The sequence below is a fragment of the Crocodylus siamensis genome, chromosome 2 (genome assembly GCF_052110815.1).
Source record: "Crocodylus siamensis isolate JL-2025a chromosome 2, ASM5211081v1, whole genome shotgun sequence".
NCBI lineage: Eukaryota > Metazoa > Chordata > Crocodylia > Crocodylidae > Crocodylus > Crocodylus siamensis.
Window position 1 is genome coordinate 108,141,456 of NC_143396.1, and position 16,373 is coordinate 108,157,828.

Here is a 16,373-nt window from a genome sequence, read left to right on the forward strand (position 1 = left end):
CCTGCAGGACCGGACCAGTGCAGAATAATCCTCCTTGGAGGTGAATCCCATCCTCCATCCTTTGTAGGCTTTTCTTTTTAGCCTTAGGAGGTCTGCTAGGTCCCTGGAGAGCCAGGAGGCTGCTGTGCCCTCTTGCTGCCTTTCCTTCAAGATGGAATAGGCTTAGCTTGTGCATTGAGGATCGCTCCCTTAAGGAGCAACCGCTCTTCTTGAACTCACCTCTCCCTGGGGTCATGGTCCTTTAGGGCCTGACTGACAAGCCTCCTGAGCTTGTCAAAGTTGGCTTTTCTGAAGTCAAGGACTTCTATGTTGCTGACTAACTTGCCAGCTTTACAGTGGATGGTGAAGGTGATCACTTGTTTAACTTATCTATTTACATCCATTTAGTATTTCTGCTTATTGGATATATATTTCCCAATTAAAGACTGGTTAGATGTTAGTATGCTATGTTCCATAAAAAGTACTAGTAGATACCATGAAATTGAATAAAAGTGAAGTAAAGAGTAGCATACTAGATCATCAAAAATAAAAATGCATCAGAAAGAGTGCCTTTCTCTCATGAAAAGTTTCTAGATTTAAAAAAAAAAATGTTTCTGTTGTGGATCAGGAGGAAATATAGACTTTTTTTTTTTCTGGGTGGGGGGCCAGGAAGGGCAGAAATACGCAAAAGAGTCAGCTAATTTTCCCAGATTGGTCAGTGTAAGATAATGGTCAATAATGCTCACATGGGATATTGGAAGAGTTAGTTTCACGTTTCAGTTCTTCCTGATTCAGACCAGGAATTTGAATGTGCTCTCTCCCACATCCCTTGTGACTATGCTCTTCACCAGGGTATTAAGGTATTCTTTACCGAGTCTTCCTCAGTCTCTCTTGTTGCAACAATTACTCTCTATATCAATAATTAAATATTCTTCAGGTCAGATAAAGTTAGACTGACTGTACGGGTAACTGGTTAAGCAGTTTCCCTTGACTATGGGAAACTCAGGTTCAAATGTCTATGTACCTGATAGAGTGCCAGTCTCTTCATCCCCAGTTCTGGCCCAGTAAGTGTACTTATATAGCACAGAACAGCTCTCACAGGAGGGGCATGTGCACCCCCTGAGATTGGCAGTGCACCTCCTGAGATTGGCCACCTCCGTCGCTGCCAGCAGGGCCTGCAGGTGGTCACTGCTCACCGTCCTCCCCCACTGCTGATGGCGTCTATGGGTGGTCACTGATCACCACTGGCTGCCGCTAATGCTGCCACTAACATCTGCGGGTGGTCACTGATGGCTGGTCGGCACTTGCCACCCTGCTTGCTGCTGACACCACCGTGCCTGCCCAGCCTCGGGAGGCATGCAATGTTCATGATTCCTCAGATCATCTATATACCTCCTTTTCCTTGTTTAAAAACTTTAAAAGGCTTCAATTTCATTACAGTAGAAAATGGGAAAAATTTTGGCATCACAGAAAGTTTTCAAGACAAGAAAATTGTTTCCAACTCAGTTTTAACGTAAAGTACACAAAATGACTTCACATGTTTTAGAAACAGTGTCTGCCTCCAAGTACTTACATGTATTAAAACAAAAATCTTTTTTTAAAATAAGAGATAAAGATTATATAAGCAAATTTTTATTCTGTATATTGGTCTGCCATACACACCATCATTTTTCAAATGTTTTCTTTCTTTAGTGCAGTGATGACATTTTTTCATTAGATTCACATCTCAAAAGTAAAAGATAATCAAACCCATATTATCACATCTCATTATTTCTAGTAGCATCTGACACTCTTAAGTTAGAAAAAGGATTTTTCTCCCATTCATTTTTGTCACATCTCATATATTTATTTTGAAATTGTATCTGCTTTCTTTTAATCTAAAACTGTAAGTGTCTCCACTCAATCCCTGCCATACTAGTTACTCTGAAGAGCAATAAGGCTATGTTAATACTGTGGTAACAATGTGGACTCTTCTCAGGATTTCGCTACTAGAAGACACTAAGCTTGTGATCTTTGCAATGCTAATCAGGTCTCTTTAGAACGTCACTGCTTTTCTCCCCAAATGTGCTAACAATTCCATGCCACTGAATATAATTAGAGCCCTAGCAATGTTCAGGACATGCTATATCTTGCTCTGGGAGCCTTCCTGATATTATTTAAAAATGCAGGGAATACCATAAACTGACTGGCAGCCAGTTATCCTTCTCTTCAGACATGACAGCTGTTTAGAATTTTAATATCTACTCTTAAAAATCCAAGGAGCAGTATAGAAGGGTAAAAAGGTCTCTATTTTGTTTCTAAGTATAATCTTTTTTTTCTTTACTTAAGCAAAGTTTAGGATGACTGCAAGAAGCCTCCACATTGTACTGATTTGGTTGGCTGCTAAGCAATCACTGCGTAAAAAGGTGAAATTTGCTATCAGTTTTGATAGGACCTTATTTCATTCTCTGGGGTGTACTTCTCAGTTATTTGGTCTTGACATGCTGTCAGTTTGAGTGAGGAGATATAACAGACAATCAAGAATGTAATAGTCCCACTCTTATTAATCATTTGAATGAGGCAAGCACTTCTCAGTCCTTCACATAAGAGCTTTTTTTGCTTTCAAACATCTCAAGAAAAGGGTATGTGGGTTTATAGTGCATCACAAGTTCAATGCGAGTCAAAAATGCAATACCCTTGTAGAAACAGGATGCACTGGGATGTGTTAACAAGAATGTGACATACCAATCATGTGATGTCATTCTTCTATTCTAGTCAGCCCTGGTTAGGCCTTACCTGGAGTTCTGTAACCTGCTTTGGATAGGATGTGAGCAATTTAAGAGCCCAGAGAATGTGTCCCCCTAGCCCTAAAATCATTAGGGCTAGGGACAGACATTACACATAAATCAGTTTAAGTGATCAGAAACTAGTTTAAACCTGTAATGGAACAGATGTTCAGCACACATAAACCAGTCTGAAAATGACTAAAACCAGTCTGAGACAAACCTGGTTGAATGTAGTACAAGACTTAACTGATTTGGCTCAAAGCAGTTTATGCAATGTCTGTCCCAGATCCTTTGCTGGTTTAAGATAAACCAGATACCCCCACCTGGCATGCTGTCTGGGCTGGGAGGAGTTCTCTGCTCCACACCAGAGCTGGCCCCTCCCCTCTGCTCCCTGGCTGCAGCTCCAGCAGAGATCACAATTGCAGTCGCACAGCTGGGACAGCAGTGATCTATATCCAACCTCCTCCCCGGGTCGGTGCCCAGCCCACAAGTTGCTCTGGTCACCCCGTGCTAGTTATGTCACTACCACTTGTCATTGTGACTTAACCGAGTCATCACATCCAGTTTTAGTGCATATGAACCCAGTATACAGCCTTTGCATTCATACAGAGAAGAGAAGAGAATATGGATGGTGCCAATGATACTATCACCTATAATAGTGGTCCAGAACTGAAATTATTAGGATTGAATTATGCTGTATAACTGAGGTTCATATGTCAAGTCACTTGAGAACTCATGAAATTTTGAGGGGAAAACATATTATGAACTTGGCTGCTTACCACAGGTCAATCTTTTCCCTATCTCTCACAGATCTAATTACAAAGTTACTATAATGAACAAAATATCTTACTCACATAAATATATTTTCATAAACAGTTTGGCATTGTTTCAAGTTTCTACCATATGGCTTTCATTTACATAAAATCCTTCTTAAATACCTAAACCTTAAAGAGAAAAATAAGACAAACAATATTCCCCACAGGATGATTAATACCATTGTAGACATCTGTGATTGATTGCTCAAGGTATGTTCTTACATCAAATGTATTGTGGTTATGAGCTTAACTAAAATGAAACTTCGGTAATTTTGAATCTTTTTTTTAACCTGCTCTATTTTCTCCAATAAAGCTATTAGCCATTTAGTTCATATATCCTTGGATGGACAATCACAGAAATAATCTGAAGAATGCTTTCAGATGCTAGAACCTTTAGGAAAATGAAGAAAAAAACAGCAAATACCAGTTTTATATTCAAGTTTTGTTTGTAAGTCAAAAAAAAGATATGAGCACATGCAGAGTACTGCAAAACCCAGAAAGCTGTACTGTATAAATCCATAAATAAAATGTATTTTGTATATAATTCTGACAGAGTTGTCTTATAAGCCAGTAAACACCTCTAGCATGGAAAATCCATAAGGAATCCTATAAAATAGTCTGGTGAATTCAGCAGAATAGATTAAACCAAAATCCATGAATTAGACTTTTAACTATAATACTGCAATGACCAGGAGTAACTTTTTGCAAATATTATTTTGGGGCAGTATATGTGTGAACTGATTTAAATATGCTATTAGCCCTATAGTAGCAAAAAAATACTAGTGCATTATGAATCAGCATTTTAAACATATATAAAACTTCTTCATTAACCAGACCAGGCCAGAAAGTCAGCCCTGCACCCTTCCCAAGTGTCGCTCCAATCCCCTTCCCTTCCCTGATCTGTTCCCCTGCTATCTGCTTCCTGCTCAGTGTTCCCCATCTGCTGTGCTTCTTTCTGCTCCCTGTCCTAGCTATCATCGTTTCCTGCTTCCCATGTTGCGAGTGCCATGGATTGGTCACCCCAGAACTAGACTATGATCGGAGTATTGTAAATGTATTATTATTTTGTTAATTCAGGAATAGAATTACTACCATATTAGATAGGATACATACTGTGCTATGCATTAAATTTCACCACTTGATACTACATTGCCTATACATTTTCTGTAATATAGATCTGTGACTTTCTCTAAAATTAAGCTAGAATTTTCATTGCATTTATAAATGTAGCAGCAGATATTTACCATAATTGGGAGACAAATGACTGCTAATAAAGACTCAATTCTTGAAATCTGTCTTTCAAACTCAGTTTGTATCATGCCTTTTGTCCTTTAACTCTTTGAAAACAGGAACCACTAGTTACCACTGAAATCTGACCATGTCATTAGGCATCACAGAATAGTGAAGAAAGGTGGAAACTTAGCCTGAGAACAAGTAAATAAACTCTTACCTTCAGAAGTACTATGGAACATGGTATGGAACATGTTTAAAAAATTTCAAGGTGACATCAACCCATGGTGCAAATTCAAGCACTCAAAATGCATTTTCTCTGAGAGACAACGTTAGTTCATAATGTCATTTAAATGCTGTTCAGGTATCTTGTGTGCACAATTGTAAAGACTATTTGAGCCTTCATACCTACACAGAGCAGAAACAGTTCTCAGGCCAGTTTTCAAAGGTGACGAGTTATTTGATGGTACAACCGAGATAAACTGTTATACTACTGTCTAGTATTAAAAAAGAATTATCACTAAGACTTTCATCAGGTAAATGTGTCATCAGTAACAACAATACAGGGTTGTAGCCCAGACACAAAATATGGCATTACTCCTTCTTAGAATGCTCATGTCATATACGAAAGAAAATGTATGTTTTTCATTGTTAATTCCACACTATGCCTAGACAGAGAAACTTCAGTACACTTACCACCTGTACTTGATTCCAAAGTGAGTATTTTTTCTCTCCCATTGAACATGGGGAAAACAAAGCCTCATCTAAGAATTACCATACTGCTGCAGCTGGGAGCTATAGAGAGCATCAGTGTGTCTGACCTAGATACAAGGGAAACCCCAGAGCTGCTCCTGCCTCAGGCTGCAGGGAACAGCTGTGCAGAGCTTGACATGGCCAGAGACAGTGGCAACAGCATGCAGGTGCCTTATTCCAGCTCCTGCTCCCAGCCAATGGATCAGGGAGCTAGGCAGGGAGTAGACACTGAGAGGAACCTATGTGCCACTGCCACTGTCCCTGGCTAAGCCAGGATTCCTTCACAGGCACTCCCTGCAGCCTAGGGCGGGAGCAGGTCAAAGTGACTCTGGGGCTACCCCTGTGCCCAGACCAGTTGGGGACACAGAAGCAGAAGGAGGACAGGCAGTGGAGATGGGGGGCATGTGGATGTGAGGCAGATGGAGAGAAAAAGGTCAGGCTTCCTGCCATCATGTTGCTTACCTATTCACTGCCAGCCTCCCCCCACTGCTATGTTCTGCAATATATGGGTAGGGAGGATGAATTTAAGATGATCCTTCAATAATGAGATTCTATACATGGAAATTATAACAAATTCATAAATTTGCCATGTATAGAATCCCACTGAGCTCTTGTTCTAAATTTCCAGTTGTCTCGATTGGGGTAGACACATAAATTATAAGCCTTTTGTTACTTACCAGATTTCACCATACAGTTTGGAAAGTCCCTTTCAGCTTGAGACTATCTTGTTCCATATAAGTTTTGTGTGATATTTTTTCCCCAATTGGATCCATATAATGGGTATGACTTGGGAGGACAAAGACTTCAGTAACAAATTTCCCTTTGTAATTAAAGGGAAAAAATAGATGAACATTGCCATTTGATTACTAAAGTATTTCTTTTACACATTTCAAGAAGCCAAATTATTGCTACTTGAAACATGACCTTCCAGCTGTTTTATCAAACAAGGCCAAGATGTTTTAGGATGTTTAAATGAAAACGGATCCAACAAAATTCAACAAAACACTTACTTGCATAATAAACTTTAAGTATGTGTCTAAATGCTTTGGCACATCATGATCTAAGCACTTGTCTGTGCCCTGCCAGATGTTACATTTATCACATGATCAACATATTAGTCATATGATAAACTGCAATACACCACATGTTCAGCCAATTCATGGTGCAATAAAATGGCAAACTAGCCACAAAGAGATTCCACACTAAATTTAATTAATGTGGAAATAAATTTAATTAACTTTAATGCGGAATCTCTTTGTGGCTAGTTTGCCATTTTATTGCACTATGAATTTAATGTGGAACTTAATGGGATTTAATGTGGCACATCTTTATGACTGGTTTGTATCATGCTTTAAACTGAAAGTGCAGCATGTATACTGAACCTGAAGTGCCCACTGCCCCATCCAAATGATCAGCTAATTTTCAGGATCAGACATGGGGCAGCCCTGATGTCCAGGAGACAGTTTACCCCTGCCAAATCTCCAGGATTGGACTACAGGCAGCCAGAGGTCCTATTCGGGGTTTGGCCCAACAATCATACAATGGTATCTGATTAATTTTATGCCCTATCTCAAAAATCACATATCCTACCATTCATGTTGTGGGCTATTCTGGGGTTTGGTATCACACATAAAATACCTCACAACCCATTACAACATTATGTTAAGACCTATGTCTGATAATATCTGCTGACATATGATTCATTATGAATTTCAAATATGTGATTTTTTTTTAATCACAGTACTGGGTCTTTTCACATTTTTATTATTGTAATGAAATTTAATTCAGCTGCTCGGAGTATGAGGCTCACTGAAAGCTTTGGCCAAAGACAGTTCCTTAAACAGAACAGAACATTCTTTGCTGTCACTTCCTGCCTATCCAATTATCGGGCTTCAAACTGCTTTTCAGAGGAATCAGCAACAAGAGAGACAGCTACATGAATGACTGATTAACACAAAAATGATCATTTTGAGACGATTACATTGTATTTCTAACAAGATCAAAAATGTGCACTAAATTATTGTTATGGTAATTATCCTTTGGCAGAATTTGTCTTAGTGTTTAGCAGTAATTATAAAGAATTTCAAGAGGTACAGTAATTACACTTAACTGCTGTAATGAATAAGTTAATTCTGGGGCAAAAAGTGATTCACATCAGAAGAATTATGTAACTACTATCATTTAAATTCCTTTATTGATAGTTTTATATACATTTTTAAACAACTTATTGTTAATCCTTTGCTTGACTAAGATTATTGAACAAATCCAATCATTATGGGGGAGGCTGCTGCTTTTTTCTACTATAAGAGCAGCCTGTTTGCAGCTGAAGGTGAGGATTTATATTCTAGACACAAGAAAGTTTATTAAAGAAAAATAACATCAATGTTTGTGACCTAATAGAAATTCCTTTTATTATTATTACTTTCCAATTTGTGCTATTTTAACCTTTTTCCCGCTGGAAACTCAGCATTTGCTAGCAAACTAGTCTTGCTATAAATATGTCTTGCTTCTAAATGCAAAGCTACAAAAACAAATTGACATAACATTTCTTCCTCCATTCTGCCTCTAAGGATTTCCCTGAATACGTGACTTGATGACATCACATATACAGTGGGTTCCATTAACCACACTTTTTCTTTAATGTCCTACAAGGTTATTTTTTAATGATTTTCAGCACACCAAAAATGGAAAGATGATTTTCAATCTTTTTTTTTTTTTTTTTTTTAAGTGTTAAACTAAAATTTATTTCTGAGGAGCAATTGGCTAGTGAGACCACTCAGCAGATACTTTCAAAAATAATTCAGTTTACATCTCATATCCACAGTTAGATCTATCGGTTATATTTCACCTGAAAGACAGAAGAATGTATTCTGTTCTGTTACAGCATTATGAATACAGGGGAAAATGCACTGATTTTAGTAGAATCACTCTAGATTTACCCTTGTCTAATAGGGTAGAATCTGGCTCAGTTTCTTCAATAACACTGGAATCCATAGCTTTGGGGAATTAAATCTGTACCAGTTCAAAAGGAAGAGTGTCATCTTCACAGAGAGCCATGGTACAGGTTTAGCTATCTCTAATTCTAGGTGGTGTTTAAATTACACAGTTGAGCCCTCTGTGTCCTTATTCTCCAGGAAGTCACATAGGTCATCATTTTTCTGAAGGTGATATGCACAAAGAGCTTTTTACTATATCGCATTATTACATCTAAAAGATTTATTGGAAATAAAAACCACTCAGGCTGCTCACCATCCCTCATGCTTCATGCTTTTTGGGTTCACTGACTTTTAAAATGTCTTCTTCAAAAATTGAATATAGAAACAATTCCCCCACCTTGTTAGCCCTTCATTAGAAGTCAAATTTTTCCAGTATACATGGATGTTAAAAAGTGGTTTTCTCATTCTTAAGTAAATTACTTCCTCAAGATTCTTATCAACATCTCTATAGGATGGACCATTTTGATAGACTCTCCAATTAAATCAAGAGCCTCTTAGAGAAGTATGTCATATTGTCTTCAGTATGTACATTATACATTATTTAATTTATATATCCAAAAGCTACTACTTACGCGTATCTGTAGTTTCATATTGATACGTATGTAGAGTAGAAAGAGTGCTTACATCATGTTACTATGGATTCTCAAGGCATGAGTTCAAATTTTGTTATGCACTCCTGCTGGAAACCATCCTCCCACCCCTAAAAACCCAGCTATAAATAGGAACCCAGGCATTTGTCCTAGAGAGACAAGGGGACCTGCATGTGATGCTAGCCCCACCATTCTCTTGCATGTTACTAGCTACAGAAACTTAACAACAACCAATGCTCCACCAGGTTGGCCTTTTGGCATAAATGCATTCCCCACCAGGCATTTTTAGCAAATCAGGAACAATGGAGTGAGGCTGCATGTCTCCCATCCTCAGCTTATGAAAATTGTTGAGGTTTACAATGACAACTAGGATAAAATTTAAAAATTCTATAAGCAGTTTGAATTTCATTTTAATTAATGTGTTTTACCAACCATGCATCAGTTTTTAATTCTATAGTATTACTGCATTCAAAAGGGCAGTTGACATGATAGAACTGTAATTTAGTTAAGTTCAACACAATCATACTCTACCAAAGCAAGTAATACACACATTTTCTATAAATTCCTTTGATAGGTTTCTGCAAAAGGCATAATAGGTATTCATAGTTTTCATATTCCCTGATACTAGTTGTAGACTAAACCTAGGATTTTAAAAATGTTGTTTTGTGCTAATGTGAAGAAAAAACATGAGCAGCTCAGGGAGATGAGGAAACATATCATTACCAGGATAACTTGTATTTAAATAAAAATATATTATTTGTCATTACTTGTATTCAGAGAGTATTAGCCATTTTTCCCATGAGGTAATCAACATTCAGAACTAGGTATTACACCTATTTTGGACTCCATATGTACTTTAGGTGCCTTACTGAGAGTGCAGGAAAAAACCATCCTGATGCACAAGAAGACTAGCAAGTATGGCAGAAGATCAGCTTGGTTTAGCAGGGAACTCTTCAATAAACTAAATGGCAAAAATTAAGATTATTGGAACAGGAAACTTGTACAAATAACTAGGCAAACATATAAGAGCATTGCTAGGGCATGTAAGGATCAAGCCAGGAAGGCCAAAGCTCAACTGGAGTTGCATCTAACAGGGAATGTGAAGGGTAATGAGCCGGGTTTCTACAAGTATATTGGTAGGAAGAGGAGGATTAGGGAAAGTGTGGGTCCCTCTACTGAATGGGGGAGGCAACTTTGTGACAGAGCCGGCAGAAAAGGCTGAAGTGCTCAATGCCTATTTTGCCTCAGTCTTCATAGGCTAGATCAGCTCCCAGACTACTGCACCTGGCAGCACAGTTTGGGGAGGAGGTGAGCAGCCCTCAGTAGTGAAAGAAAAGTTTAGGACTATTTAGAAAAACTGAACATGTACAAGTCCCTGGGGCAGGATGGAATGCACCTGAGGATACTGATGGAGTTGACTGGTGTGACTGCAAAGATATTGGCCATCATCTTTGAAAATTAATGGCAATCAGGACAGGTCTCAGATGATTGGAAAAGGGTAAACATAGTGCCCATATTTCAGAAAGGGGAAAAGGAGGATTCAGGGAACTACAGACCAGTCAGCCTCACTTCAGTCCCTGGAAAAATCATGGAGCAGATGCTCAGGGATCCATTTCTAAGCACTTGGAGGAGAAGAAGGTGATTAGAGGTAGTCAGCATGGATTCACCAAGGGCAAGTCATGCGTGAACAACCTGATTGCCTTCTACCATATGATGACTTGTTCTGGATGTGTGGAGACCAGTGGATGTGCTATATCTTGATTTTAGCAAGGCTTTTGATACAGTTTCCCAGAACTTTTTCACAGGCAAGCTAAGGATGTATGGGTTCAATGAATAAGGTAGATAGAAAACTGGCTGGAGTGTTGGGCTCAGAGACAATGGCTCAATGTCTAGTTGGCAGCCAGTATCAAGTGGAGTGTGCCAGAGGTTAGTCCTGGGGCTGATTTTCTTCCTGGAAGATAGCATAGAGTGTATGCTCAGCAAGTTTGCTGATGACACCAAGCTAGGGGGAGTAGTAGATATGCTGGAGGATAGGGTTAGGATTCAGAGTGACCTAGACAAATTGAAGGATTGGACCAAAAGGAATGTCATGAGGTTCAACAAGGACAAGTGCAAAGTCCTACACTTAGGATGGAACAATCCCATGCATCAGTACAGGTTGGGGCTGACTGACTGAGCAGCAGCTCTGCAGAAAAGGACCTGGGGATTACAGTGGACAATAAGATGAATATGAGCCAACAGTGTGCCCTTGTTGCCAAGAAGGCTAATGGCATACTGGGCTGCATCGGTAGGTGTGTTGCCAGCAGGGCAAGGGAAATGATTATTCCCCTCTATTCAGTAGTGGTGAGGTCACATCTGTAGTACTGTGTTCAGTTTTGGGCACCCCACTACAGAAAGGATGCAGACTAATTGGAGAGAGTTCAGCAGAGAACAACAAAAATGGTGAGGGACCTGGGGCACTTGACTTCTGAGGAAAGACTGAGGGAGCTGGGCTTATTTAGTCTGGAGAAAAGGAGACTGAGGGGACTTAATAACAGCCTTCAACTACCTGAAGTGAGGCTCGAAAGAGGTTGGAGCTAGACTGTTCTCAGTGGTGGCAGATGACAGAACAAGGAGCAATGGTCTCAAGTTGCAGCAAGGGGAAGTTTAGGTTACATATTAAGAAGAATTTTGTCACTAAGAGGGTAGTGAAACACTAGAACAGGTTACCCAAAGAAGTGGTGAAATCTCCATCCTTGGACATTTTTAAGACCCAGCTAGACAAAGCTTGGGCTGGGATGATCTAGTGTGGGATGGTCCTGCTTTGAGCAGGGGGTTGGATTATATGACCTCCTGAGCTCCCTTCCAACCCTATCTTTATATGATTCTATATCAGCACATCACACAAGCAAAGGAAGCACAGGAAATGAAATTATCCCTCAGAGATCTACTTCCTGCACCTTCTTTGCTCCATGTAGATTATTTACTATAACTTCTTATTAACTGCTTCTTGCACCTCAAGTTGCGTTTGTCAGAATGCTGGAGGGGTTGGAGGCTGTCTTGGTCGACACATTAAGGGTGTGAACAAGCATTTGCTACAATTGATCTAGGTTAACATGTCTTAAAGTAAGCCACCTACACTTGGACCAGGGGCTGGCATATGCAGCAGTTTGTTGTTCCTGCAAACAGTGTTTACAGGCATTTGCAGCTTCCAGGAGCTGCACCAGGAAAATTCTGCAAATAAACTTAGGGTGGGGGAAAAAGCGGATGGGATGAGGGGCTGGCAGGTTGGAGGGGAGGGGGAGTTGGGATCAGGGGGAGAAGCTAGCAAGTCCTCAGGAGGGACAGGTTGGTGGGTCCATGGAGGGAATAAATGCAAGGGGCTAAAAATAACTCAGTCAGGCCTTGGGGGTTTCGAGGGTTGTGATTAACTCCGCCCTAGAGCTGGGTTAACTGCAGACATATGCAGGTGTTTGCAAGATTGGGTTAACCCTTTCTTAGTTCAAGTTAACTCAATCGCAACCTAAATTAGTGCACTACTCAAGTGAATTAACTCAGATTGTGAGCATGATTTTTTACCCTATTTAACCCCTGTAAATGCTTGCATAACTGGGCATGTAGATCAACCTAATCCTAGTTAGATCTATCTAAACATAACAACTGTATGTACCCTACATATGGAGAGAGAAGGACATAGCAGCTGCTCAGTATCTGCTTCTCCCTACAGATTGTGCTCAAGGAGACCATGAAGTAGCATGAGAGTATTCTTACTCCCTGCAGTCCTGCACAGCTGTAAGGAATGGACTCCAAACTGGACTTTCAGTCCTATCCAGATTCAAAACCAAACTAGTATAATCCTACATTTACACATTAAGACACAATCACTAATCTCTTGTAGTTGCCTGAATAACTGAGGGAAAATATAACTACATTTTTTAACGAAATTGTTACACACACAGAGCAAAAAACTGAAAAAGTTTCCAATGTTGAAACTCTAAAAATATACATTTTTGATGATTTCTTCGCACCAGCATAACACAGTGGGAGCAAAGAATTCAGGGATCTCAGATATGGCACATTAGCGCTGAAAAACGGCAGTGGCGTGCTTTTAGACTAAAACAGCTTGGAGGCACTTTAGTTCAAAAGCGCACTGAAGCCATTTTCTGCATGCTGGCGTGCATTTCGCCGCTTACACAACTGCATGCGGTGCAGCACAGTTCGCCTCAGCTCACATGTTCTGAAGCTTATCATAGAATCATAGAAGTAGGGTCAGAAGGGACCTTGTAGATCTTCAAGTCCGACCCCCCTCCTGGGCGGGAGAAAAGACTGGACTCAAATGAGTCCAGCCAGGTAGTCATCTTACAGTGTAGCTCTTTGTAACAGGGAGCCAGGTTTAGCTGGCTGTGTGGGGGCCAGTAGCTAGGAAGCCGACGGTCTGGTAGAGGCAGACTGGCCCATAACAACAGGACTGGGGCTATCTCTGATGGGCAACTACCCCGGTAGCTAGCTGCAAGCAGTAAGCTGCACAGGGGGTGGACATCTGGCAGCCCAGGAGCAAAAAGCTACCAGCATCTCAGGTAAGCCACTGCAGAGAAGGGCAGGCCAATCACCTGGACAAAATGTAAATCCCTGTGGGTAGCTGGAGAGCCACCTGCCAGGAAAGGTCAGGGATTTAGAGGCACATAAGGCCAATGCATGAGGACAATCAGGCAGTCAGGCCCTGCAGGCAGCAGGGAGAGGAGCTCCAGAGCAGGGGAGCTGCAGAGAGAGACTGACAAGCACTCAGGTTTGCATTTATGTTCTGAGTAAGAGCCAGAGGACCAGATGGTGGTTGGAGGGAAGAATAGGGTAGCCTAGGAGGTGCTCCAGATTTTCAGCCCTTTCAGGGGCAGACTCCAGCCAAGATGGCCAGGGACTGAGCCCCAACAGGGATATAAGGGCAAGCTCCAACTGAGAGGGCCAGCAACTTAGCCCCAAGAGAAAGAAAGAGTCAGGCTCCATCTGTAAGGGCCTGAGCCCCAACAGAAAGGAAGGGGCAGGCTTTAGCCATCAAGGCTGAGGCCAAGGGCCCAAGCACAGTAAGATGGGCCAGGAACCATACAAAGCTGAGACACAGAAGCCATGCCAGAGGAAGTGGGCCTAGGCTAGCAGTCTACAGCAAAAAGCAACCAGCAAACTAAAGCCAAGGGGGCTAAAGGTCATACAAGCTGGTTCATGAATCTAAAATACCATCTGTGAGGTATGGGTATGACTGTAGGGGCAGAGGTCTTAAGGCAACAACTGCCCTGGGGCATGGGTAAGGCCGGGTGAGCCTCACTTAGTGCTTGGGAGACAGGACTGGTATCAGCTAGGTACGGGAGGGACCTGCTGGCTGAAGAACAGACAAGGACTCACTCTGGGACCCTGGGAGAGCCTCCCTTTTTAATAATCAAATAACTCCATCAAGACATGGCAGGAAAGAGAAAAAAGGGAAGGTACCTGAGGAGCCAGAGCAGGGCTGGAACTGTGTTGCCACTAGGGGGATCACGGCTGTCCCTGGTGCCCGGTCCTGTCACACACTTAGAGAGATCTGAGAGCAAAGATTTTGGAAAGTCCATTTAGAACGTGTAAGTGATCTTGTTGTGTAAATAACATAGCAATAGCTATATATGTTTAAAAATATATGTAAACATGTATAATTACTGACATCTTCCACTACAAACATTTGTCAGTGTAATAATAAAGTAACAGGTGTCTGTGAGCTGGTATGGCACTCAACCAACTTGTTTTTCTGGACTCACAGCCAATCTTCTCTCAAGTTCAAACTACAGTATATCTTTTATATCAAAATCCTCTTCATCACAGTGTAGTCAAAGGAACCAAAAGCACAATGCCTTTTTCTTCAGCTTCCAGGTTTATAAAATACATAGTACTAATTTTAGGGTCTTGAAAGCAAGCTGTGCCTTTCCCTAGGCTGCATGTGCTTTTCCAAACCTCTTCTGCCCCCTCTCTTGCAGCTAGGGACTTCTTCAATATTCCCAGCAAGGAATCTGTCCAGGAACTGGATGCCTTACACCTGCCCCTAACTGTACCTTCTGCTTTCTTACAGGAGCTCTACACCCTGTCACAGTGCCTTAAAAATAACTTCCATAAAATAAGCATAAAAGCTAAAATAGGATCACTGACATCATCATTACACTGATCTAAAGTTCCTTATTATTTTCACAATGGTTTTCCCCTGTCATATTGTTCACCCTAAAACTGACCAGCTGAGTTGCCCAAATGATATAATTGCCCATCCTTTGTTACACTGCACAAGTGCAGAGAGAATCTGGCTCCCCTCATAACAGTTCAGTGTGCTCCAATTTCTCTTTCCTCATCTGAGACCTAGCACCAAGATGTAGTGGGGGGGGGGGTGTAGCATAAGTTTTCATGGCTTGAAGCTCACTTCATTGGATATAGTACTTTTCACAAAAGTTTGTGCTATTATCTACTTTGGTTGGTCTATAAAATGAAAATCTACTGTCTTCTACTTGATTCTGCTGCCATTGAAGTAGATGGTAAAGCTTACAATGACATCAAGGCCGCAGAATCACACTTCTGGTTTGGTTCCTACTAGAATAACTAAAAATGATCTGGCATCACTTCTTTTTGGTAAGTTTCATCCTACTGCTGCAAGGAAGATTCCCATCTACTCTTAACTTTTCCTCTAAAGCAAAATAGGCTTTTAGTCACATGCATAATGGTGTTTTAGCCCATCATAGATATTCTATTAGATATTTTAGCTTTGCATGGAACCACATGACACTTGCAATTGGCTTCTGAGAATTACTCTCTTCCACAATGCCTACTAAGAAAATTAAGCTTTCCTCCTTAATGCATTCAATTTAAAGGAAAACTGGACTAATAAAGAAATCTTTTCCATAATACACAGTGCAATTGAAATTGTACTACGTAACTTTTTATATTACAGTAAAAGCTGCATTATCCAGCACTTTACAAGCCAGCACACTCTATTAACCGGCATGCCAGCTTGTAGGGTAAAAGCGAAATTGGAAGTGCCCACTGTGGTATGTCCAGGTTTGCCGAGCCCCCGCAGCCCTTAGCAAAGCAGCTTGTGTGGGGCCCACCTCTCTGCCCCTTGGGGCTTGTGGGGCCCATGGGAGGGATGGTGATGCGGTGGGAGGGGCACCAACCCCCTGGACGGGGCGGGAGAGGCAGCAGCCCGAACAGGCAAAAACATCTGTTTGGGCCTCTCAGTTAACAGCAGATTTTATTACCCAGCAC